Raw genomic sequence first — 22,947 nt, forward strand, 5'->3', positions numbered from 1 at the left:
GGCAAGGCCTAGAAGACCCATGGGACACACACACCCGTCTACACCGGGATGGATCCCAGGGGTATGAGCAGCACTCCAGGCCAGGGTTTGGGTAGTGAATGAGCAGTGATGGTCTGACCTCTCCATAAAGCCTGCCACAATGGAGGAGGTGTGAGTGTCTCGCACAGCAGTTCTCAACCTGGGTGTTGCAACCCCTTTAAGGGTGGAAGGGCCCCTTTCAGAGGGCTTGCACATCAGATATCCTGCTTATCAGATATTTACACTATGGTTCACGACAGTAGCAAAATTACAGTTATGAAGTAGCAGCAAAAATAATTTTACGGTTGGGGGTCACCACAACATGAGAGAGTGAATTAAAGGGTCCCAGTGTTAGGGAGGTTGAGAGCCACTGTGCTAGAGGAAACATTGTTTCCATGCTGTGAGGAACGACAGACACGGGGCAGTTAGACCAGCAACTTCCAATTCCAGCTGTTCCCCTAAAAGCATCTCGGGAACGTTTCTTTTACTGTCAAAACCTGTAGATTCAACTGGTCCATGGTGGAGGGTGAGCAAGGATACATTTTTAAAGAGTGCAGTATTCTCCTTATTCCCTCCACCTTTGTTTGTTTCTTTGTGGTGATGCTGAGGACAGAACCCTCCCTGAATCCTACCCTTAACCAAGCCATTCCCTACTCTGAGCGAGAAGAGACGGATGTGGGTGGCTACGGTGGTTTAAGTAAGAAATGCCTCCCAGTGGTTTATATATTTAAAAACCTGCTCCCCAGTTGTTGATGCGGTTTGGGGGAGATTCTGAGGTCTCTGGGATGTACAACCTTGCTGGAGGAATTACGTCACTAGGGGCGGGCTTTGAGGGTTTATAGCTTTGCTTCACTTCCTGTTCGCTCTCTCTGCTTCTCCTGGGCAAATAAACTGTGACCAGCCAGGTTCCTTCTCTGACCACCACTGGCAAGCTTTTCAGCCATTATGGACGCTGCCCCCTTCCCGACCCCGGAATGGAGACTGAAATAAACTGTTTCTCCTACAGGATGATTTTGGTTACGGGGTTTTATCACAGCAGCACGAAAGTAAGTGAGAGTGAGGCTGTGGGAGGGGTCAGAGGAGTTTCATACTGGTCTGTCTTGCTGAGATACATAGAAGAGCTTAGGGAAGGGATCGGAGGCTAAGAAATACTTAATGTCTGTCTGCGAAGGGAACAGAGGCTAGGAAATACTTGTCTCTCTGCAAACCCCATGGTTTTAGGGAGCTGCCTGGGAATTGAGGAAAGAGCAAAAACCGTGTTCTTCATTGACGGAGGATCCAATGTCACTGAGATTCCCGGAATATTAGGACACTGTCCGCAAGTCATTCTGAGAGCCTGCTGTCTGGAAGTTCTGTGCCCCCTGTTCAGAGACCCGGGCATCTGACTCAGTTTTCCCTCAACACAACGGGTCAATGATGGTGGCCTCAGGCGGTGCTGGTGGTCTTTCTCAGAAGTCTTCCCTTCTCCTGCTCTAGCCACCATTCCCTCAGTCTCTCAAACACAGCCAGGGCCTCTTCTGACTGGCATGAGTCATGAGGCTATACCCAGAGTCCTTTAGGATTACTTCCTGTCTGGGCTTTTGGGGTAGCTCCCTATACCTTCCCATAAATGTGCTCAAACTGTGCCTGAATTCAACATGCTTCTCGGTGTCCCACCATGAGGAAGGTGAACAATTTTTTTCCTTCCTCACGAGGACTAATTCCCAAATATTAAATATTACATGCTATATTTTTTTTATTTATTCAAAATGAAAACTTGAATCCCATCTGAAAATACTTTCCTTTCTAGAGGAGATCAATAGTAGATTTGAGAAGTGTGGAAGCTCCCACGTCAGTGTGGACACCAGGCCTTATTTCCTTTCTTAAGCAAGTGTTTATGGTTGGGCTGTGAAGTGCTCCCAGGAGGTTCCCGTGTTAAGGCCTTGGTAGCTGGTATTGCCCATAAGAAGTGACTGAATCACAAGGGTGCTCAATTTATCAGGGGGTTGATCAGTCACAGCTGAACCATCTATTAGGAAGTTGGGTTTGGTCCAAGGAATTAATTCTAAGTCAGTCTATATTGTTCTCTCTCCTTCCCAAACAGCATGAGGTGAGGAGTTTATCTCTTCCTACCACCCCACCTCCCACCATAATGGTCTGCCTTACCACAGCCTGAAAGGAATGGAACCTTGCTGCTACCAAGGACTGGGACCTCTCCAACTGTGAGCCACAGTAAGTCTGCTCCTTTGAGGTGTTTTTCTTAGGTATTTGTCACAGCATTGAAGAGTGGACCAATACAGCACACATCTTACAACCCTGGTCATGGGCTTTCACATCTACATAACTGTCCTTCAAATACTGCCCAGCTTTCGGGAGTCTGTGAAAGATTATATTAGACAATCATGAAAAGCCCCAAGCACACTGACCAGAGCATGGTAAGGATAGGTCAGTGATACTTACAAGAATAATTATTAGTCATGAATATTGTAGAAAATATTTAATCTCAATCAGGGGCTTCTTTTTTTTTTTTTTTTTTTTTTGGTTCTTTTTTTTTTGGAGCTGGGGACCGAACCCAGGGCCTTGCGCTTCCTAGGCAAGCGCTCTACCACTGAGCTAAATCCCCAACCCCAATCAGGGGCTTCTACTTCACCTTTGATCATTCAGTTCCCAGATAAGAGACATGAAACCTCACATTCATAATAAGCCGTAATCAGTACCAGAGCTGGGCAGATATCTACACTCTATGCTATAAGGATCCACTTCCCATCAATAACTCCATTTTATAACTTGCTCCATCTGGGCAGCTCTTAACTCCGATTGGCCAGCCCTCGGGGCCACGTCTCTATGATTCCCCTGCCCCATGGCAGCTTCCTCCTCTCTCCACCTTCTTCTTTCCCTCCTTGAGGCCCTCCTTTGACCCCAAGCCCGGGAACACCAAACCCCAGCTCTGTCTCTGCCCAGCTATTGGCTGTGGACCTATTTATTTAGCCAATAGTTTTAAATTAAGGAGGACGGTCACATTGAATGTGTGCATTCTCTCATTCCTGGGGGCAACCAGGCCTTGGGGGCCAGTATTTAGCATTACAATACACAGCAAAAGACTGAACCTATTATTAGTATTATATTTAAAAATACAACTTAAGTTGGCACAGGCTTTTAGCTGCTGGGATACTTTTTGAGTTTTGTGTAAGTTGTGTGGAAACAGTTTTCACTCTTTTTGCTTTGAAATTCTGGCTCATTTCTTTGTTCCATTCTTTCCTCTGAGTCCAGATGTGTTGGCCCCAACAGACCTTACAACGTGCATAGAAGGACTTGTGGGGAAGTAAAAAAATTAATGAAAAAGGGTTCATGGATTTCAAAGACAGGGCACATGGGAGGGCTTAGGGGAGGTGATGGAGGGGGAGTGTATGAAAGAAATATATGTTTGAGCCTGCTGCCTGTGCTGAGTATTGGCTGCATACCAGGCAAGAGCCTGCCTATCACAGAGTAGCAGATGCATGGTCCCAACCCCATCAACTCTGAGATCAACTGTGATACCCAATTACAGGGTCGACTTGACATCGCATCCTGGAGTGAATCTCCGGCTTTGAACAGCTATAGCACTTGCCCTTTGGGGGAGGGGCTGCATTCTTCTTCAACTTTCCTTTCTGTCTTCTCATTTTCTGTTTGCCCACTTGGCTTTTTTTCTTATACATGATTCCTCTTAACACGTTTACCCACAGCCTGTGGTTGTCTTTGCCTTACAGAACAGTTGAGTTGACAGAAGAACATGTGGTCTTCGATCTTGGTGTTCCTCCTTCTAGAACATCCCTCTCTCCCTCCTGTCTGCCCGCCTCCTTTCTTCTTTCCCTTTATGGAAGTAAAAGTATATAAGGTAAAAGCAGTGGCTTCTGGGAGGCCATTTAACAATGTTTATAAATACTGTGGCTTACCAAAGTGGTAAGCATCCTACAAGGTACAGGATAGCCTCACCCCCGTTATGCAATCCTACCCCTTTCTAGCACTAGATGCCAAAACAAACAAGGCTAGGAGGTTCTGGACTAGACCAGGGTCCAGAGTATTATAGCCACTCCCCATCCTCTACCCATTCCCATCGATTGGCTTTATAAGTAAAGTTTTATTGTAACGCAACAACATCTCTTCATGCACTCACAGCCTGTCGTTGTCTTTGCCTTATAAAGCAGTTGAGTAGTTGCAGGGACACTACACTGCCACAAAGCCAAAATTAATTTGAGCAGTAAATGAAAGTTTAATTATTCAATTATCCACATATTTAAAAAAAAAACATAAAGAAACAGGAGACATTAATTTTAACAAGTCTAACATATAATTTCTACCTGGCAATCAATGAACATTATTAATGAGCTACTTCACATTCCTTTGTCTTCTCCATGTTAGGCTGTCATTTTCAGCACATCTCAATGTGGCCTAACCACATGCGACGCTCTCCTGTGACTAATGGCTATGGCATTGGACAGAAACACATTGTAAGTGCTTTCTGTCGCTCTGTCTCTCTGTCTCTCTGTCTGTCTCTCTCTGTCACTCTCTCTCTCTATATATATATGTATATATATATTTATTATATATATTATTTAAATATAATTTGATATTTTAAATATATTTAAATATATTTTGAACAAATTCTTCTCTTCCTCAAAGTCCTTTCAGATCCTGCCCCCTCCCCACCCACTAAACTTTTAAGTTTCAAAAAACAAAACCCCAATTCAACAAAACCCCTGAAACCAAGGAAACAAAAGAAAACAGCACTCAAAATGAAAACAACAACAACTGGACCCAAATAAAAGTACAAAAAAAAAACCCTGCAGAGTCCATTATATGTTGGCCAACTATTCCTGAACATAAGCCCTGCCCTAGAATGGCTGATTCATTGGAGAAAGCTGGTTTTCCCCTCTCTCAGCAGGTGTAAATGATAGTTAAGTTAATAATGTAAGCAGTTTTTCACTTAGTGTGAATAAATCTTTTCATGCCCCCTGCATATTTGTATATTACTTTTAAATGGCTCAGTTTATTTAAAGACGTCTTCTCGGTGGACACTTATATTGCTCCTATGTCCCATAATGATGAGTCGTGCGGCTATAAGCATCCTTATGTAAATCTCCTACCTTATTGTGTTGCTGTGGTAAACAAGACCAAGAGCGTTGGGAAGGAAGGGTTTATGCACCTCAGAGCTTGTAGTCAGTCCATCATCCAGAGAAGTCTGGGTAGGAACTCAAGGCAGGAACCTGGAGGCAGGAGCTGATGCAGAGGCCATGGACGAGTGCTGCTTCCTGGGTTCCTTTGCTCAGCCTGCTGTCTTGTAGTTCCCAAGAGGTTCTCCCACATCAATCCTTGATCAAGAAAACCTACCACAAGCTTGCCCACAGGTCACTCAGATAGGAACATTTTCTCAATGGAAGCTTCCTCTCTCAAAATGACTCTAGTGTCAAGTTGACGTAAAACAATCGAGAACACCCACTTTTTATTTTTTCTTTAGGACAGATTTCAAGATATGGGTCAAAGAACACAGACACTTTTTTTTTTAAGGTTTGAAAAGAATTCAGTACATCTTCCTTCCAAGATTGCTAGGGGCATTCAGTGAGTTGGAACACATGACTGGCATAAGGAAGACAAGAAAAGCTAGCCAAGTTGAAACTGTGGTCCCTGGCACACTATGGTGCCCAGAAGGCCTCGTGTTTTATCATCTTAATCCCCAGCCGCTCTTTCTACTGTAGACCACCATTAGCAATGTTGGAGAACCATTTCATGTGCGTGCTCCATGATGCTATGGTTCTTACAGCCCTTGCAAATTTCGTGTACCAAACACAGTTTCTGATACTATTTGTTCAATCTGACTGAAGAATATGATTTTCTTATATTTAGGATTAGCTTCTGTTTTTAACATTATTTTTGAAAATAAAATACAATTGTACCCTTTCCTCCCTCTTTTTCCTCATTATAACTCTCCCCAGTTAGTCCCCCACCCCCTTGCTAAGTTTTTACCAGCTCAGTCAATAGCACATGTACTGGAGTTGGGTCGGTTTTCCCTTGTTCGTGACAATTAGGAACCATTTGTGTCAGTCAGTTGTTACAAATGAGCCTGACACCCCAGTGGCATACAAACCAGTATATATGTCTCACTCACATGTGATAATCCATGTGTGCCTATGAGGACATGCTATTCCTGCGGTAGATAGAAAAGTCTGAGCAAGAGCGAGAGAGGCTTTCTGTAGCCTCCACACCGGCCTGTAGAGTCTCTTTAGCTCACATCTCATGATGGTGCCAAATTCAGCCCAGAGAAGTACATTCTTTCCGGAAGAGACACTGCACATAATTACAAGTCCTACCTGGGGGTGGACAGGGATTTAAGTGTGACGCAAGTGCCTGCGTGTCATTTGTTCAAGCACAGATGATCTTCTCCACCAGTTTAAGTCAATCCAGTTGAAAGAAAGAGGTTGTGCACATCTCCACACATGGAACCAGGATCCCCCCTTCATGGTTCACTGTAGTTCTTAGAAGGATGCGATGTCCCCTGACTCCTGAGAGAATGTGTGACACAGGATAGGCTGAATGTCCTCCCATGTACCCTAAGAACAAGTGAGGGCAGAGACACTCTGCTTAGAACATTTCACCCCAGCCATCAAGCAACACACACACACACACACACACACACACACACACACACACACACACACCCTGGCTGGAGGGGAGGCAAGGGATTAAAGCCAGGGCCACCTGTATAGCAGGCAAGTGCTCCACCACTGAATTACAACCCATAAGGCCATAACCTTAATTCTTTTGGTGACTGTAATGAATTTCTTGGAACAAGGATGGGCTTTCTGTCTTAGCTGCGTTGCCTACAAGACCAGTAGGTGCTAATAGTCATCACCATCACTGTCATTATCATCACCATCTTCATCATCTTCTTCTTCATCATCATCATCGAAGGCAGGAGGAGGAGGAGGACGAAGAGCATGGCTGCCACCATTACCTCAACCACTTTCAAAGGCTGAGGCAGCAACCATGCTCTTAGGCCCAGCCAATAGCTGCCTGGTTGGCCAAAGGGACACTGTGCTACAGGAAGTCTCTGTCCTATACATGAGCCTCAGGCTCTAGTAGCCTGACTGGCTGCAAAACCATCAGACTTTTTGAATGCTCATAAAAATGTAGTCCTAAAATCTGAAAGTAGACAGTTTTAGAATTAATAGAAATGTGTTAAAATTGCAAGATAATCCTATCCCCCAACCTGAAAGAAGCAATTCTGGGAAGATAAAAAGGAGAAAGAGTGATACATGCTACCACACGCGCTTGCTCCGATGCATGTTAGCTAAGGTGTGTCGCTTCCTATTTGAATCATTTCCTTACGTAACAAGCCTTTCTGGACTGATTAGAGGAACTGCCACTCATTCCCGCCAGCCTTCCAGGTAAGGAAGAAGTGCCATGGGTCTTCCTTGCCTAGCCGGAGATTTTGGTCCTCCTGGTCTTCTCTCCCTGCTTATGCCATTCTCTTGAAAGTCTCACTGCCCTGAGAAACACTTGTCATCCTGGAGCAAGAGCACGGGGAGGGAAAATGGCCGCAGAGCTTGCTGGAGCCCTCAAAACCGAAAGGAGGGTATTTTCTTCTTTAGTCGCTTTTAAACTCTACTTCTTTCATTGCCTGAGCTCAAAACTACTTCCGTGTGAAATGTTTCCTCAGCTTTCCCAGTTGAGAGCAGTTTTCCTCCCCCTGAGCTTCCATTAATTAATTAATTAATTAATTAATTACTAGTCCTGGCCTTATCACCTTGTCAGATGTCCTTACTGCCTTGTAGTGTTGGTTACCTTCCTAGATGGATCAGAATGGCCACTGATGCTCCCAGGTGCCCTCCCATTGGACTCCTTTCAGGGTTTGCAGTGGTTGGTCCTGGGCTAAGCCTGTGGCCCCAGCAGGACCATGAGGAAACAGAAGCTTTTGCCTGCTTGTGGGTCTTGAAATAGGGAACCATGATGACATAGCCCTCAGTTCAGCTACACCTGTGACTCTTACCCTAATCTTCCCAATCATAGCAAACCCAGTCTGTTTTCTGTTGATCACTATTTATCATCTGAACCCCAGGGAGGAGTTGAGGAGTTGGGGATTTGGCTCAGTGGTAGACTGCCTAGCAAGCGCAAGGCCCTGGGTTTGGTCCTCAGCTCCAAAAAAAAAAAAAAAAAAAAAAAAAAAAAGTGTTCTGTGGGAAGGATGCCTGGATTATAATACCTCCAGGATCCTTTAAGCTGCTACTCTGCTGGGGCCATTATATGTTAAAGCTTGGTTGCCTCATGTTTTGGTTCCAGCCGGCAGAAAGGTCCTCAAGGAGTAGGCATTGGGTCAGAGGGAGCTGGCGTATCTGCTTGTACTCATGTGTGTGTGGGGCAGTCAATGGCACAGAATGTCTAATGCATGAAGGGCCAGCACTTGGATGTGGTTTGTCTGGGCATCTGTAGGCCTTGGATGCACAACAGACGGCCTGAGTCACACCAGGTGTTTGTGGCTTGAAATATTAAAATATTGTGGTGGTTACTACTCCATCACCGTGACAAAACCCCCAGACTAAATGAGTTGTAAAGAGGACAGGACTTTTTGGCTTATGATTTTAGAAGCTCAGTCTGTAGCCACTGGGCCTGTTGCCTTTGGATCTACGGTGAGCTAGAACAACACGCTGGGGGCATGTGGCAGAAGCTGCTCCCTCATGGCTGTCAGAAAGAAGAGAGATGGGGTCTGGTATCTCCACAGACGTGTCTCCACGGCATAGTTTCTGGTACGTGATTCCTACTAAACGTTCCAGATCTCCTGGTAATAGTACAGGCTGGTGACACCTGGGCCTCTTGGGGGTCACTTATCCACACTGGCAAACACCAGGACTAAAACACATGCAAAGGTTGGGAGGGAGATGAAGAAGAATCCTACTTCATGGGTAGAAATGCTATAGGAAGGAGAGCCACGTGTGGGCCAGCAAGCCAGTATCTTCCATGTTACCTAGCCAGAGATGGAATTACGATGGTTGGGATCCCTTTCTCTGTCAGGTTCCAAGGAAGGCTGATCAGGAGAGATATTAGCTTTGGATAGAAGACAGAAAGTGTCCTTCAGGCTCAGCACAGGGGCAGACACTACATCTTGCTGCTGTCCTTGAGCACTGACTGACCCACTGGCTCCCTTGCTTGTGGGAGTAGCATCCAGGTCTACCTCTCCTTGGCATCCACCCAGTGTCCTACTTCCGTGTCTCCAGATCTTCCCAGAAGCAGATGTAGTTCCATAGTGTCTTCATTAGGGCTTCAATTGCTGCGGCAAAACACCATGACCAAAAAACTAGTTGGGGAAGAAAGGGTTTATTTAGCTTACATTTCCAGATCATAGTCTATCATTGGAGGAAGCCAGGCCAGGAACTTAAACAAGGCTGGGACCTGGAGACAGGAGCTGATGCAGAGGACACAGAGGGGTGCTGCTTACTGGCTTGCTCACCATGGCTTGCTTAGCCTGTTTTCTTATAGAATGCAGGATCACCAGCCCAGGGATTTTGTCACCCACAATGCGCTGGGCACCCCAACATTGATCACTAACTGAGAAAGTGCCTTACAGCTGGATCTCATGGAGGCATCGTCTCAACTGAGGGTCCTTTCTCTCTGACGACTCTTATTTGTATTAAGTTGACACACAAAACCATCCAGTACAACTAGCAAAGGGTGCCAGTTCTTCTTTAGACCACCCCACTCCAGACAATGGAGGTGTTGAGGGACAGATGTGGGTTCCCAGATGGCGTTGGCAATTTGGGGTGCAATTTCCAGTGCATGACAGGATATTCAGCACCGTCTGTATCATCAACCTGTGAGACACCAGCAACGGCCTCATCCAAATCTCAGTGGGCCCAAATCCAATCCAACATGGCTTCAGGTAGCCAAGATGGCTACAAAGATTGACAATCTTTGGAGGAACAAAATTGCCTATAGTTCAGAGTCAGTGTTTTTCTCTTCTCCCTTACTGTCTGGCTTTCTGCATCCCCACATGCAGAGATGCAGCAGCCCTGCGAAGGCTCTTCACCAGCTTCCACGATCACAGAAGCCTAGTCAAGGGCCATTCTATGCTACTCACAAGGAATTATGGCTTCTGTGGGCCAAGACACTTTTCCTTCATGGACTTTTCTGACATCAAACATTTTAAAATTGCAATTTATGACTGAATAAATTGTATGTGTATAAAGAGAAATATTATTTCAGTTGGATTTATGTCTCCATCATCACACTTACTGACGCCTCTGTGAGCGTGAATAAATACCATGAACATTGTGTGCCTCGTGAATGAACTGACCTCGGGTGTCTCTCACTAAAAGCACATGTATGCATATCATTTCTTCTGTGGTTGGTTCGGTGTTTTTGTTAATCATGTTGTCCTGAGTTTTGTATTTGTTCCTGGTTTGGGTATTTTCAGAAATAGGGTCTATCATGTACTCTTGGCTGGCCTGGAACTTACTGTGATATCCTCCTACCTCTGGTTCCTGAACGTAAGTAATCATTCTCAGCTCCCTTTAAGAATGAGTTTAAAGGAATCACTCCAAGCATCTGGTGTGACACACAGGGACAGCAGATACACATTGAGGGACTACCTTCCCTGAGTGACGACCTCCCTTCCAGAGTCTGCTCTCAACCTACCAGCTGGGCCAGTGGGAATGAAGGCTGCTGCTACGGCCTGAATGTCCCCTCCGAAACTCACACGGACCTTCAACTGTGACAGCAGAGAGACTTTAAAAAGTGGTCAGGTCATGAGGACTCTGCCCTTGGTAATGAATTAATGCTGTTACCATGGTTGGTTATTTACCAGAGGAGTGGGGCCCTGATCAAAGGATACTTGTCCCCCATCCTCCCAACCCATGCTGTCACTCAGCAAGAAGGCCTACACCAGATGCGGCAGCTGCCCCCGCCCCATCTCGTACTTTCCAGCCTCCAGCACAGAGAGTCAAATAAACTGCCATAGTTTATGACTCTCCCAGTCTGTGCTATTCTGTTACGGTGATAGAAAATGAACAACGACAGTTACTATATAGAGAAGCCAGGGGAAAAGATGAGTGTGGAATAAAACTGCCTCTGAGAAACACATCAAAGAAAACGTGTGTGCCTTGGAATGAAATTGGAGACATGTGGTTTCTATGTATTTTCCATTAGATTGCTAATAATGGGATGTAAATCACCTGTGGAAGCAGACGTGCCCGGCCCAGGCACCGGTGCCTATTGGCACCAGCTGCTTCCGATTAACTACCTGTCCCGAAGAACTACCTGTACTTCTTGGGGTTTGTGGGGGACAGGAAATTAGCCTCTGGCCACCTTACCTTTAGTCCCACACTTCTCTCAAGCTGTACAACCAACAGATATGAAAAGGACAAATTGTGTGAATGGTGGGAAGTCAGATATGGAGGTCACTCCGTATGCCCCCAAAAACGTTTGGCCATGAACGGAGTATAGTCTCTCCGGAAACACAACCCCTGTTCTAGATGACACGTCCGACAGATAGGTATCATCACAGAGGGTCGAAGGTGTGTATCAAAGCAAGCATTATTCCTGTAGCAAGGATGGTGCCCCCCCCCTTTTTTTAAATGAAAAAACATCAGGAAACCATTTTGTGGCTGAACCACACAACCAAAAGCAGTGGCGTTTAAGAAAATTGCATAAAACATCATATCAAAAACCTCTGGCAATGTCAAAAAAGTAAGATTCCTGAATCCAGTGTGTAGCCAAAGAAGAAAATTCAATTTCGTTTTTTCACTTTGTCTGCCAATTTTTATAGCACTTCATTTAAAATGAAATCTCTGAAGAATCGATTCAAATTAGCTTTACAGTTTTCCCCAAAGAATCCACTTTAAAATAAATTGAATCGGAGCATGTGACATAAGTCAGCATAAAACTCATGTTAACTAGTCCGAAGGAAAAACTTCTCACCATCAGGAAACACTCTCACATGACCAAGCCAAAAATAGCCTTTAGATCGTCACTTTCAAAAAGTTACAAAAATAGGGAGACTTGTTGGAACAATGATCGGGTGAGTTCCCTCTAAGGAAATGGCCTGGAATCCTGTGATGAATTACGAAAGAAAATCCTTAGGGCAAAATGGAAATGCTAGACCTTGTTCTTCATACGCAGACTGGCAGCCATAGAAATACCTTTAGCTGGACCACCGGCTTCTGCTCGACGTTGACAATGGGCAGTGCCAGGTGTAGACTGAAGGTAGAGGCTGTGGTCTAGGCCCTGCCTGTTTTACTTCGATGAGGCAAACCTATCGTAAGTATTTATCATATTTAGATTCTTAAGGTCCTTGGTGACAGTGACAGTATCTTAGTTGACCAATGTCTATCCTTGACGCACAACAGTAATTTCATAAATCCTCGAGGGAGGGACACAGAATGGTTGAATGAACTTATCGTTTAAATCGGATCAGACCTAATGCTTCTTTCATAGCTTCTTTCTTCCCAGTTGTTAGGGTGGAGAGGGTCTTGTCCATGTGATCCAGGAGGGGGTGGTGGGTGATAATGAGCTCATGTTTTTCCTTCCTGAAGTAGAGAAATATGTAGGTTGGTAAATCATGAAAGTCTTTACAGATATGTTCAAATGCTCTGCTTCAAAGGAACCACACAGAAGTTTATTTTAAAGGACTCACTGTCACATGTGATCCACGCTTCTCTTCACAACACCCATCGGAGTGGGCTTTCTTTCCATTCCCCCATACTGACTGCTTAGCTTCATAAAAACTGCATTTCATTTTCTGTTACTTTTACTTCTGCTCCCATTCTCCAGCCCAGAGATCCATGAGTCCAACCATCTGATCATCTCCCCTCAAGCAGTTGTCAGAGACATAGGGATGGCGCACCTAGTGGCTGCTGGGATACCTTTAAAGTAGTGTATGCCTCACACTGTTATGCTTTATGCTGACTGATTAATATTCTCCTGAGTCCAGAAAACACTGTTATAACCCAAGTGTTATATCTGAGGTACAGACAGACTAAAATCTGCCCAAAACGAGAACTCTATCAAGTAAAAGAATCAAGGTTTTGAATCCAGTAAGTCTGGCTACAGAGCCATGAGACATATGTACTCTTTGTTAACCTGTGGTCTTGACTTATTATGTGCTAGTGGAAGGAATGGAATTTAGACAATTATATCATAAATCACGTATTTTACGGTGATTCGTTTTTATGTAATCTGTGTTCCCTGTATGTGCAGTGACCTTGGAGGACAGAAGAGGGCATGGATTCCCTCTTCTGGGAACTGGGGTTGGATGGTTCTGTAGGGACTGGACTTGAACCTGGATCCTCTGGAAGAGCAGCCAGTGGTCTTAACTGCTGAACCATCTCTCTTTTCCCCAAATCATGTCATTTTAATGGTAACGAGGTAGCAAGTTTAGTGTCTTCTCATGTCGATGTGACCAAATCTCAAATCACACAAGAATATGCTGCTGTTCTTGTCTCACAGACTAGGGTTTCATTTGCTGAGTTATGGAAGCCAAAACCCAAACAATTTGTCCTTTCCTTCCTCATTTGGTGCCCAACACACACCGAATGCATCACTAACTCTCATATCCGATACTGCACTCAGTTGCTCCTGCCCCACCACACTGCAGATACCCACATGCCTGCTGATCCCTTAGGAAGATGGCCGCCTGCAAGTCAATGGGAGAACTCTGGGAGAAGATGAGCCTGCTGCTGACACTCTACTTTGGGTCTTCTGGTCTCTGGCACTGTTGGAGATCCATCTCGGCTCTGTGAGGTGGTGCCTGGTGCTTCTGACAGCAGCCTGAGCTGACTCAGACACTCTCCTCCACAGAAACTGGTCACCGTCACAATCTGCTTCACTCTAGCGTCTGGATCCCTGGTAAGAAGGTGAGCTCGGAGTGGGCAGCAAGTGTCCGGGCCTGGCTTCAGTCAGCCGGGTGTTCCCAGAGTCTGGTGTGAGTACCTCATGCAAAGCTGATGCTTATTAGACATCCCTTGAATGAACAGCAGGTACAAGTGTCCGAGTGAACGGATGAACAAGTAGCCATTGTGAATTTCCCCTCTGAGAAGAAGACTCAGGCCTGGGTTGTATTTAGAAGCAAGGGCCTTCTCTCTGTATCGGCTGGTGTAGTATTAGTGGGAATTTATGACATTTCACCAAATACTGCAGATTTCTAGAAGTTCAAGTTTTAGTTCTTCAATGAATTCAATAAAATTTAATCTCACTGATTTTATTTTGAAAGAGGCAAGCTTGTATCTCTAGAGTTAAGAGGAGATCATCCTTAGATCTATCAATCCAACATTATCACAGTTGGAAGGGAATCCACAAGCATGAGAAACGTCCTCATTTAATTAATGGCATGCTCGATTTCAGGCTGGAAAGTGTCCTTGCTGGTTTCCGTGGGTGCAGTGACATCGTGTGAGTTCTGCAGGCTTGCCACCCAGGGAGACCGGAATGCATGGGAGGGTTTCTCTTGAAGTCTTCCAAGGACTCCTATTTCTGAGGAACTCATTATTCACTTAATTATTCATTCTGTTTATTTACTGTATAGTTATTACACATAAATATGGTGTAAGTCCCCAGAATCCTCAAACACCAGATGCCAGCTTCCCTCCGCATTCCCCAAAGACAGAGCAGAGCCATCGCCGTGAGGATTCAAACAGCTAAAACCCAATTAAAGTCGTGCCAGCGTGATCCTTTCCAAAAGGAAAACCCCGAAACGAATCAGCTTTTAGTCACCCTCCTGACTGCTTCTGCACAGACAAACAAACAAAAAAATTCCTGAAAGCCGAAGCTGGAAATAGCGTTGGCATTTGAATCATGGCTCTGGTGAACTCCGGCTCAGGTCAAGTAGACTTTGTATCGTGTCGGGCTAATTCAACTCGATATCATTTCTTTCATCTGACGAATCAGAGGAGACAGAGAAAATGGTGTTGTGCTTTGCAAGTTTCCCACTTGTCTGGTGTTTGGAGCCCTGAGGTGACATATCCTTGCTAGAGCTTGGCACCCCTGCATTACAGGTCTCCTCTCCTGTGGCTCTTGCCTCCCTACGGGATGGACTGACATCCTGAGGAGGCAAACGTGCTACCCAAGCTCTCTGAAAGGGCGAAGGCTGAGGAAGAGGACAGAGGAGGCCAGCTTCCTGCGACGGTTCAGAAAGAAACTTTCTCACGAGGGTAGTACCAGGCTGGCCACTGGGATGAGGGAAGGCACGTTGGAGGGTAGTTAGGGAAGGGGGTGTGTTCACGGGGCTCATTTCCCTGGTGGCACTCACTTAATGTAGAACAAAGTGACTTTGTAGACCAGTGTCTTCGGGTTCTACTGCTGTGAATGGGCACCATGACCAAGGCAACTCTTATAAAGGACAACATTTAATCGGGGCTGGCTCACAGGTTCAGAGGTTCAGTCCATTATCATCAAGGTGAGAACATGGCAGCATCCAGGCAGGCATGGTGCATGAGAAGGAGCTGAGAGTTCTACATCTTCATCTGAAGGCTGCTAACAGAATACTGACTTCCAGGCAGCTAAGATCCTCATCTTAAAGCCCACACCCACAGTGATACACCTACTCCAACAAGGCCATACCTCCACATAGGCCACTCTCTGGGCTGAGCATGTACAAACCATCACAACCAGTGTGTGACCATAGTTTGGTGTCATAGGGAGACATATTCATACCATTCTTCCCATGTCCCATCTGTCGTGACTGGCATCTTCCTACAAGACTACTACCTCGAAAAAAAAAACCCTACTTCTATTCCAAGAAATACTCAAAGCTCTTCAGGATAAGTCTTTAGTGTTTCTCTAAACCCAGCCAAGAGAGATCAGGGGTCTTTATTCTTGGCAGGTGGACTAAGGGTCAGCCTGCTCCTTACCATTAACAGCTCGACTCCTCCAAGACAAGGCTGTGCCCCTTCCTGTGACCAGAGAGCAAAATGCAACAGAGTCTGGGGCAAGCTGAGGAGAACATGGGCATTCAAGAAACACTGGACTTTGATGCATGTGACTCTTTCCCACAGTCCATGAGCAGCTGGGAGGGATGCCTGGACCTCTTGCTTTTTTATTCCAAAGCAGTGAAGAGCATGTTGGTTTTTTCTCTTTGGCTATTCCTGGCATTTCAGATTAAAATAATGTTTACTGCCTCTTCCCTCGCAGGGCCTCGTGGCCATTTCTGTTACCTGTTGCAAATATTTTCTCTTCGCATACCCTGATCTGGAGGCTTTTCGCTGAGAAGGCAGAAGCATTTTCTAATCTATTCGGCAACCGCATCATAAAGTGTTAGAGCCCCCAAAACACAAAAGGCCTTCATTAATAATGTATGGAATAAGGACTCTGTGCAACATCTCACTATTGTTTTCTTATTAACATAGCATTAATAATCTGTTGCCGCTTTAAGAATCCATGTGTGTGAAAGCCTGGCATATTGGTATGGCTCCAGTGTGATATATTAAACAACGACATCCATGATATCATGAAAGAAACATGGAGGAGCTGAAAAAAAAATCAATTTCAAATTAAAGTTAAATAATTCTTTCTTATGTTTCAATTTTCAAAGCCGCTGCTGTTTTAGATTGGCAGTGATATAACTTCATTATTGGAGGTCAAAGGTAAACGGGCCTGTACCCTGTGCCTGTGATCAGCATTTTAAGCAGAGTTGTTCCGGTTTCTTCTTGTGAGTAGGGCAGGGAATGGGAGAGAGTGGGGGAGTGGGAGCTAAGGGGTGGAAGGTTAAGTGTGTTGTTTTGTGAGCTCAGTTAAACCATGACCCACATCAGTAAGACTGCATCGAAATCATTAAAACATGAACTGGGTGATCCTACAGACAATGAACTATCCAGTGCTCAAGTTTGATCTCCACCCTCCCTACCCTCCCATGCCCAGTTCAGGTAGTCTTACATGCTGTGTATATTTTACCTCAATTTTTGGAGTGCGATAGTGGACACTTTACAATTTTTTTTTTATGGATTCTATTTCTGACCAGTGTTCGTGTTCTATCCCTGTGAAGAGATACCATGACCAAGGCAACTCTTATAAAAGAAAGCATTTAATTTGGGCTTTGCTTATGGTTTCAGAGGCCTAATCCATTATCATGTATAATGTTTACCATTTGGTGGGGATTACATTACTGGAGTGGAGCTCTCATTAATAGGGTTAGTGGCCTTGTAGTTGGGACCCAGGGACTCTTTTGTCCCTTCTTTGAAGACATCGTTAGAAATTCACCTATGAATTGCAGAGCAAGCCTTCTGTAAATAACAAATCTGCAGGGCCCTTGATTTTACACGCTCGCGTTTCCAGAACATTAAGAAATGTTCTGGAACATTATTTAAATCCATAGAGCAGCCATTTTGTTATAGCAGTTTGAATGAAGTCAGACTGATTAATGAGAAGAAACTGAGGCACATGGAAGGGGTGGACTTGTTGATGAACACAAGAAACAGGGACCAGTTATTAGCTCCAGATTACATGCCTAACAGAAATTTCCCTCTAAGCCATCTGTGTCCAGAGACCCATGTCTAAGATCAGTCATGGTGCAGGTGTATACTTCCTGGCTTTCATGAAGCTCACTGGTGACAGACTGGGCAATGTGCCCATCATACTACAAGACAGGAGAACTCGGAAAAGATCTCTGAGAGTCCTGAGGGAGTGCGACTGACCTCTAAAAGCAGTTAGGTGGGATGTCTTATGGGAAGTGGTGTGGGCACAGGGCCTACAAGGGTACTATGACTTTAATGCTTGTTACATGCAAAATTAGTGTTAAAATTTAAGTGCCATTGAACCTTTAAGAGGTGAGTGGTCCACGATGGCTCTGTTCTCATGAGTGGACTAATGGAAGGGAAAGTGGGTTCAAGATCAAAGGGTGAGTTCAGACTCAATCGGTCTCTTTCCCCCTCTTGTCCACTCTGATGAAATGACACTGCAGTAAAGCCAGCCTTTGACCTTGGACTTGTAGCGTTCAGATCTCCAGCAAGTACGTTTCTCTCCTTTGTAGAGGACCCAGTCTCAGGTGCTCTGTTGTAGCAGGATGAATGGAAGAAGAATGATCAGGCAGTCTGCTGCAGAAGGCGAGCCCCTCTCAATCCCCTTCTAAGGAGTTCACATAATAGCATCTTTGTGTGGGGTAATGTTTGAATTGTTCATCATACCTGTAACAGAGCTGGTATGAGCTGGCCGGACCAGGATGGGCACTGCGTCCCAGAGCAGCCAGATGAAAGATTAGTTGTCAGCCCACGATGAAACTGTCCAGGATGTGGTGGCCAACAAAGCTTGCGGCAATGAAAGTGATGTCACTTTATAATATTTCGTCTGGAAACTACTAGCCACTGTAGATTCTACTGGGTACTTAAATGTTAGTCATGGTATATGGCTATGTGATAAGAAACTGATGATTTTAAAATATATTTTTATTTCTTTAAGAATGTCATACACGCACACAATATATTTTGATCACATTGACCCCAAGTCTTCCATGCACCTCCCCGAAGATCCACTCCCCATCCTCTACCCCTTCCCAACTTCGTGTCTTAGAGAAATATAATCCATGGAGTCTGGTTTATGCTATCCATATACTCAGAGGTATGGAGTGATCCTCCGGAGTGTGGTGGATATAACGGGGCCACGTTTTAAAAGAAACAGACCCCTCACCCCAAGCCATCAACTGTAGTAGCTCGTCAACTATGAACGCATGTGAGTCTCTCCGTGGTGTGGTGCTGACTGGCGAGATCATGTGCGGTTGTGCAGGTAATCACAGCTGCTGGGTTTATGAGTGCAGCCTATCAAATCCAGGGGTCACATCTCACTACTGCCCTTCTGTATCTCTGGTCCTTCCAACCTTTCTTCTCCTTCTTCTGGGACAGTCCCTGAGCCTTTGGGGGACGGGTCATGACACAGATGTTCCAGCTGTGGCTGAGCAATCTTCTACCGTGCACTCTCTACACTTTGACCAGTTATTAGTTTCTGCACTAACCACACAAAGAAACTTCTCTGATGAAGTCTGACAGCTACACTCTACTATGAATATGGAGATATAAATTTAGATGGTAGTTTCATACTGTGTCTGTTTAGCAAAACGGTAGTGGTAAGTTTACCCCTTTGGTCTATAAGGCCCCTGGCCATGGGTCATTGGCTAGATTTGTAATACCAGAATGTAGTTGGTTACCCCCATGATATTCGTGCCGCTGTTATACCCATGGGCATAACATGGCGTACCAGTTCTTCCTGCAGCTCACAGGGTTTACAGCTGAGTAAAACTGTGAGTCTCCTGTCTTCCAACAGTCTACTTCTCTTCCATTTCTATGTAATCAAAACAGAAGTCTACATAAAGGGGGGATTTTGAAATTTTATTTATTAATTTATTCTTGAAAATTTCATACACTTATATATTATATTCGGGTTACCCTCCTCCCCATCCTCTTTTATCCCCTCACATCCCCACCAACTTCCTTCTCCTTACAAGTCCCCCTCCCACTTTGATGTCTTTGCGTGTGTCCAGTGTAGGCATGGGTGTGGACTAATCCACTGGATCACAGGCAATGTACCTGTGGCTTTATCACCGAAGACAATAACCGATAACTTCCTCTTCCCCAGCATCTATCAGCTATTCATATCTCCTCTCAGAAGGGCTGGGCTCAGGAGCTCCTCCCCCATTGATGACTGTTGATGGACTCAGTCTTATGCAGGTCCTGTCTAGGCAACCTCGGCTGCTATGAGTTCATAAGTGCCAGTGCCACACCATGCTTCTAAGACAGTGTTCCTGGGCCTTCCTCCCGTTATGGACTCTCATGTTCTCTCCTGCCTATCTTCTGCGATGTGCCCAAAGCCGTGAAGAGACTACTATGGGTGTCCCACTCAAGGCTGAACATTTACTCTCAGCACCTGAACCAGCCACACATCTCTGCATTCACATCTGTTTGCTCCAAGAAGAGGCTCCTCTTACGGAGGCCCATGGGCTATCTACAGGGGTTAAAGGAGAAATCATAGTGTGAAACAGAAAACGTTCTACAGAGAAGGACTATGGGGATAAGAGCAAAACCTGAGAGAGGGAGCTAAAGCTACAATGGGAAGATACTTGTATTAATAATAATAAATACATTAAAAGAAGAAACTAAAAAGGAGGGGGGAATGGGGTCAAAGAAAGGGAGAAAAACCCAGCACTAACAGTGAGGGCCAAAACAGTGAAAACCAAAACAAGCTTAAAGGAAAGCAGTGAGGCCCTAGGTTGATGTTTCAAGGTCAGTGAAACGGATAAATTCCTGAAAAGAGCCACTGAAGAAAGGTGACTGACTATATGATCTTATGCATGTTGCTAGAACGTAGGGAATTATAACAGGAATTGTACGTCACCTTAGAGTGATTAAGGCACTGTCCAGGTCTAAAAGGGGAATAATACGATGTATGAAATGACAAAGGAAAGAAGTAGGCTTTGGACCCTATTAACCTTTATGAGGAGTTAGGGAGATGGGAGTCATTTGTAAAGTGCCTGTGCTCTAAACATGAGGCCAGTAGCTCCAGCCCCAGCATCCGTGTATAATCCGGGCACAGCACACACTTGGAATCCCAGTGCTAGAAGGAAGAGAAGAAGGACCCTATGTGGGGGAGTCACAGGCCAGCCAGTCCAGCTGCATGGGCAAGCGTCAGGTTCAGCTAGAGCCTTGCCTCAAATGCTAAGGTGAAGAGAGACTAGAAAAGACACCCAACAGTGGCCTTGGGCTTCCATACACACGGGGATTTGTACACCTGCGCAGAGAAAACACGCACGCACACACACACACACACACACACACACACACACACACACACACACACACACACACACACACACGCATCCCTTCCTTTCCAGAAAGACAGACTAACTTTATAAGACAAACTAAACTAGTTCGAGAGCTCCATCTCCCGTGTCAGCTATGCTGGCTCCTGAGGCTGTACCTCTGACCTACCAGGACTGCAGAGAGGACACTGGTGACTTGGGGTGCTCCACTGTGCATGGGTCTTTCTGACCTGCCCCCAGGACTATCTAGGAACCGCATCACATGGGTTTCTCAGCACTGTGAGGGATTCTGAAGTTCAAAAGAAATACAAAGAACATTTCTCTTCATGAGACCCAAAGCTAAGAACTGCTTTCCTTGAAACACGTATAGAAGGCATTAATGAGGTGCTGGGGACTGTTTTCTGTTTTTGTTTTTTAGAATGATCTTCAAGTGTAATTCAAAAGTAGGCACTTTAAAGCATATGAGGTCTCTTCTTTGCCAGAAACCGACTAAAAGTCACACAGCAGGCTGTGAATATACCAAAGCTCTAACTCTGGAAGGCTGCCCTTGAGAAGTCCCTATAAAGAAGTCTATAAAAATGTCAGAGTGGTAGCCTGACATTTTTGTTATTATTGTGTATGTGTCTGATGTTGGCGCGCGCGCATGCATGCGTACGTGCGTGTGTGTGTGTGTGTGTGTACATGCTATGGTATTCATGTGGAGGTCAGAAGACAACTTTGGGGAACCAGTTCTCTCTGTCCACTTTGTATGCTAGTGTCTCCATTCACTGAGCCATCTCCCTCGCATGTGACAAGTTCGTGTGGCTTTGCTAATGTATCCTTTAATATTAATTTGAGTTGCCATATATATTTGTATAGTTTTGTTAAAATTCTTACTGTGAGCTTAAATAGTGGCATGGGGTCTTATCCCTACCACACACCAAGATCTGAGTTGTTAACAAGTTTACTTAATTTTAGAACAGTTTTATATATACAGTGAAATTATAGAGATAGTACAGGTAGTTCCTGTGCCCCCGGCACTGGGCTTCTCTTCTTCTTAGCATCTGGCTTTGGGATGGACACTGGCTGCAGTCAATGAACTATGACATGTACATTCTGACTAACTTCATGCAGTCAATGAACTATGACGGTTACACTTTCACTAATTAACTTCACTTGGTCAATGAACTATGATGGTTACATTCTGATTAACTAGCTTCATTCAGCCAATGAACTATGATGTGTACATTGTGACTAACTTCAATCAGTCAAAGAACTGTGATGGTTACATTCTGACTAAGCAACTTCATTAGGTCAATGAACTATGATGTGTACATTCTGACTAACTAACTAATGAAGACAGGAAGGATGCAGAGAGGACAGGAGGGAAGAAAGGAGTAGAGAAAGGGAGTCATCCAATACCAGTCAGTAGCAATAGGGAATCTTGTTAGAGAAATTCAGTCAGGGAACTATGATGTGTACCTGAATCTCATTCAGGGTATCATAATTAGTCACTATGGCTTCTTAGGCAATCCTGGGGTTTCTCAGGCTCCCTTGTTTTGATGACCATGACCATTTTGAAGAGAATGGTGCAAATACTTTACAGACTACTCACTCAGTTCTTAGAGGGCCCATTTTGGTTGCTTCTGTTTTGTTTTTGTTTTTTAAAACAATTATGAGTAAAGCTACTATAAATATTCTGTATGGACATGAGTTTTCAAACCAGTTGGGTGAAATACCTCGAGGCTTGGTCTCTGGATCATGTGATAAGCCCATGTTTAGCTTTCTGAGACTGTCTGGCTTCCAAAAGGGCTGCACCATTTTACATTCACTCCCGGCAATGAATGAGACTAGATATTAATCAGCTACAATAAAGAGAGACGGGAGGGAGGGGGAGGAACATGCACATGAAGATTGGAGAATAGAGAACGAGAGACATGTTAGATAAGCCATTCACACAGAGAATGTGCACTGTGATAGGACATTCTCTTTAAGAACGGGCAGTGAAAGAAACAGTCACAGAGATAATGGCCAGGAGGTTTCCCTGTGATGAAAGGCAGAAAGAGTCCTGGGATTTTGTTTTCTATTAGCACAAAGAGGAAGATTCTGCTGGATATACGTCTGGGTATTAGCTAAGAAGTGGGTCAAGCTGAATCCTAAGTGGCCCAAATGAATGCAACTCTATTTATGGTTGTGATAGAGAAAACAGGAAGGAG

The 22,947-nt window shown here is 44.9% G+C and overlaps 1 long non-coding RNA gene across 2 annotated transcripts; it reads left to right on the plus strand.

Moving 5' to 3' along the window:
* LOC108351290 (uncharacterized) lies at window positions 1-22,947 on the plus strand. 2 transcript variants are annotated; one of them, XR_005506190.2, is made up of 3 exons: window positions 1-1,064; window positions 2,102-2,229; window positions 10,022-22,947. It is a non-coding gene; the product is annotated as an uncharacterized LOC108351290 (long non-coding RNA). The 2 variants fall into 2 exon arrangements; XR_010052321.1 differs by lacking the exon at window positions 10,022-22,947 and having other exon boundaries at window positions 2,102-6,632.

The sequence above is a fragment of the Rattus norvegicus genome, chromosome 6, assembly GCF_036323735.1.
Source record: "Rattus norvegicus strain BN/NHsdMcwi chromosome 6, GRCr8, whole genome shotgun sequence".
Taxonomy (NCBI): domain Eukaryota; kingdom Metazoa; phylum Chordata; class Mammalia; order Rodentia; family Muridae; genus Rattus; species Rattus norvegicus.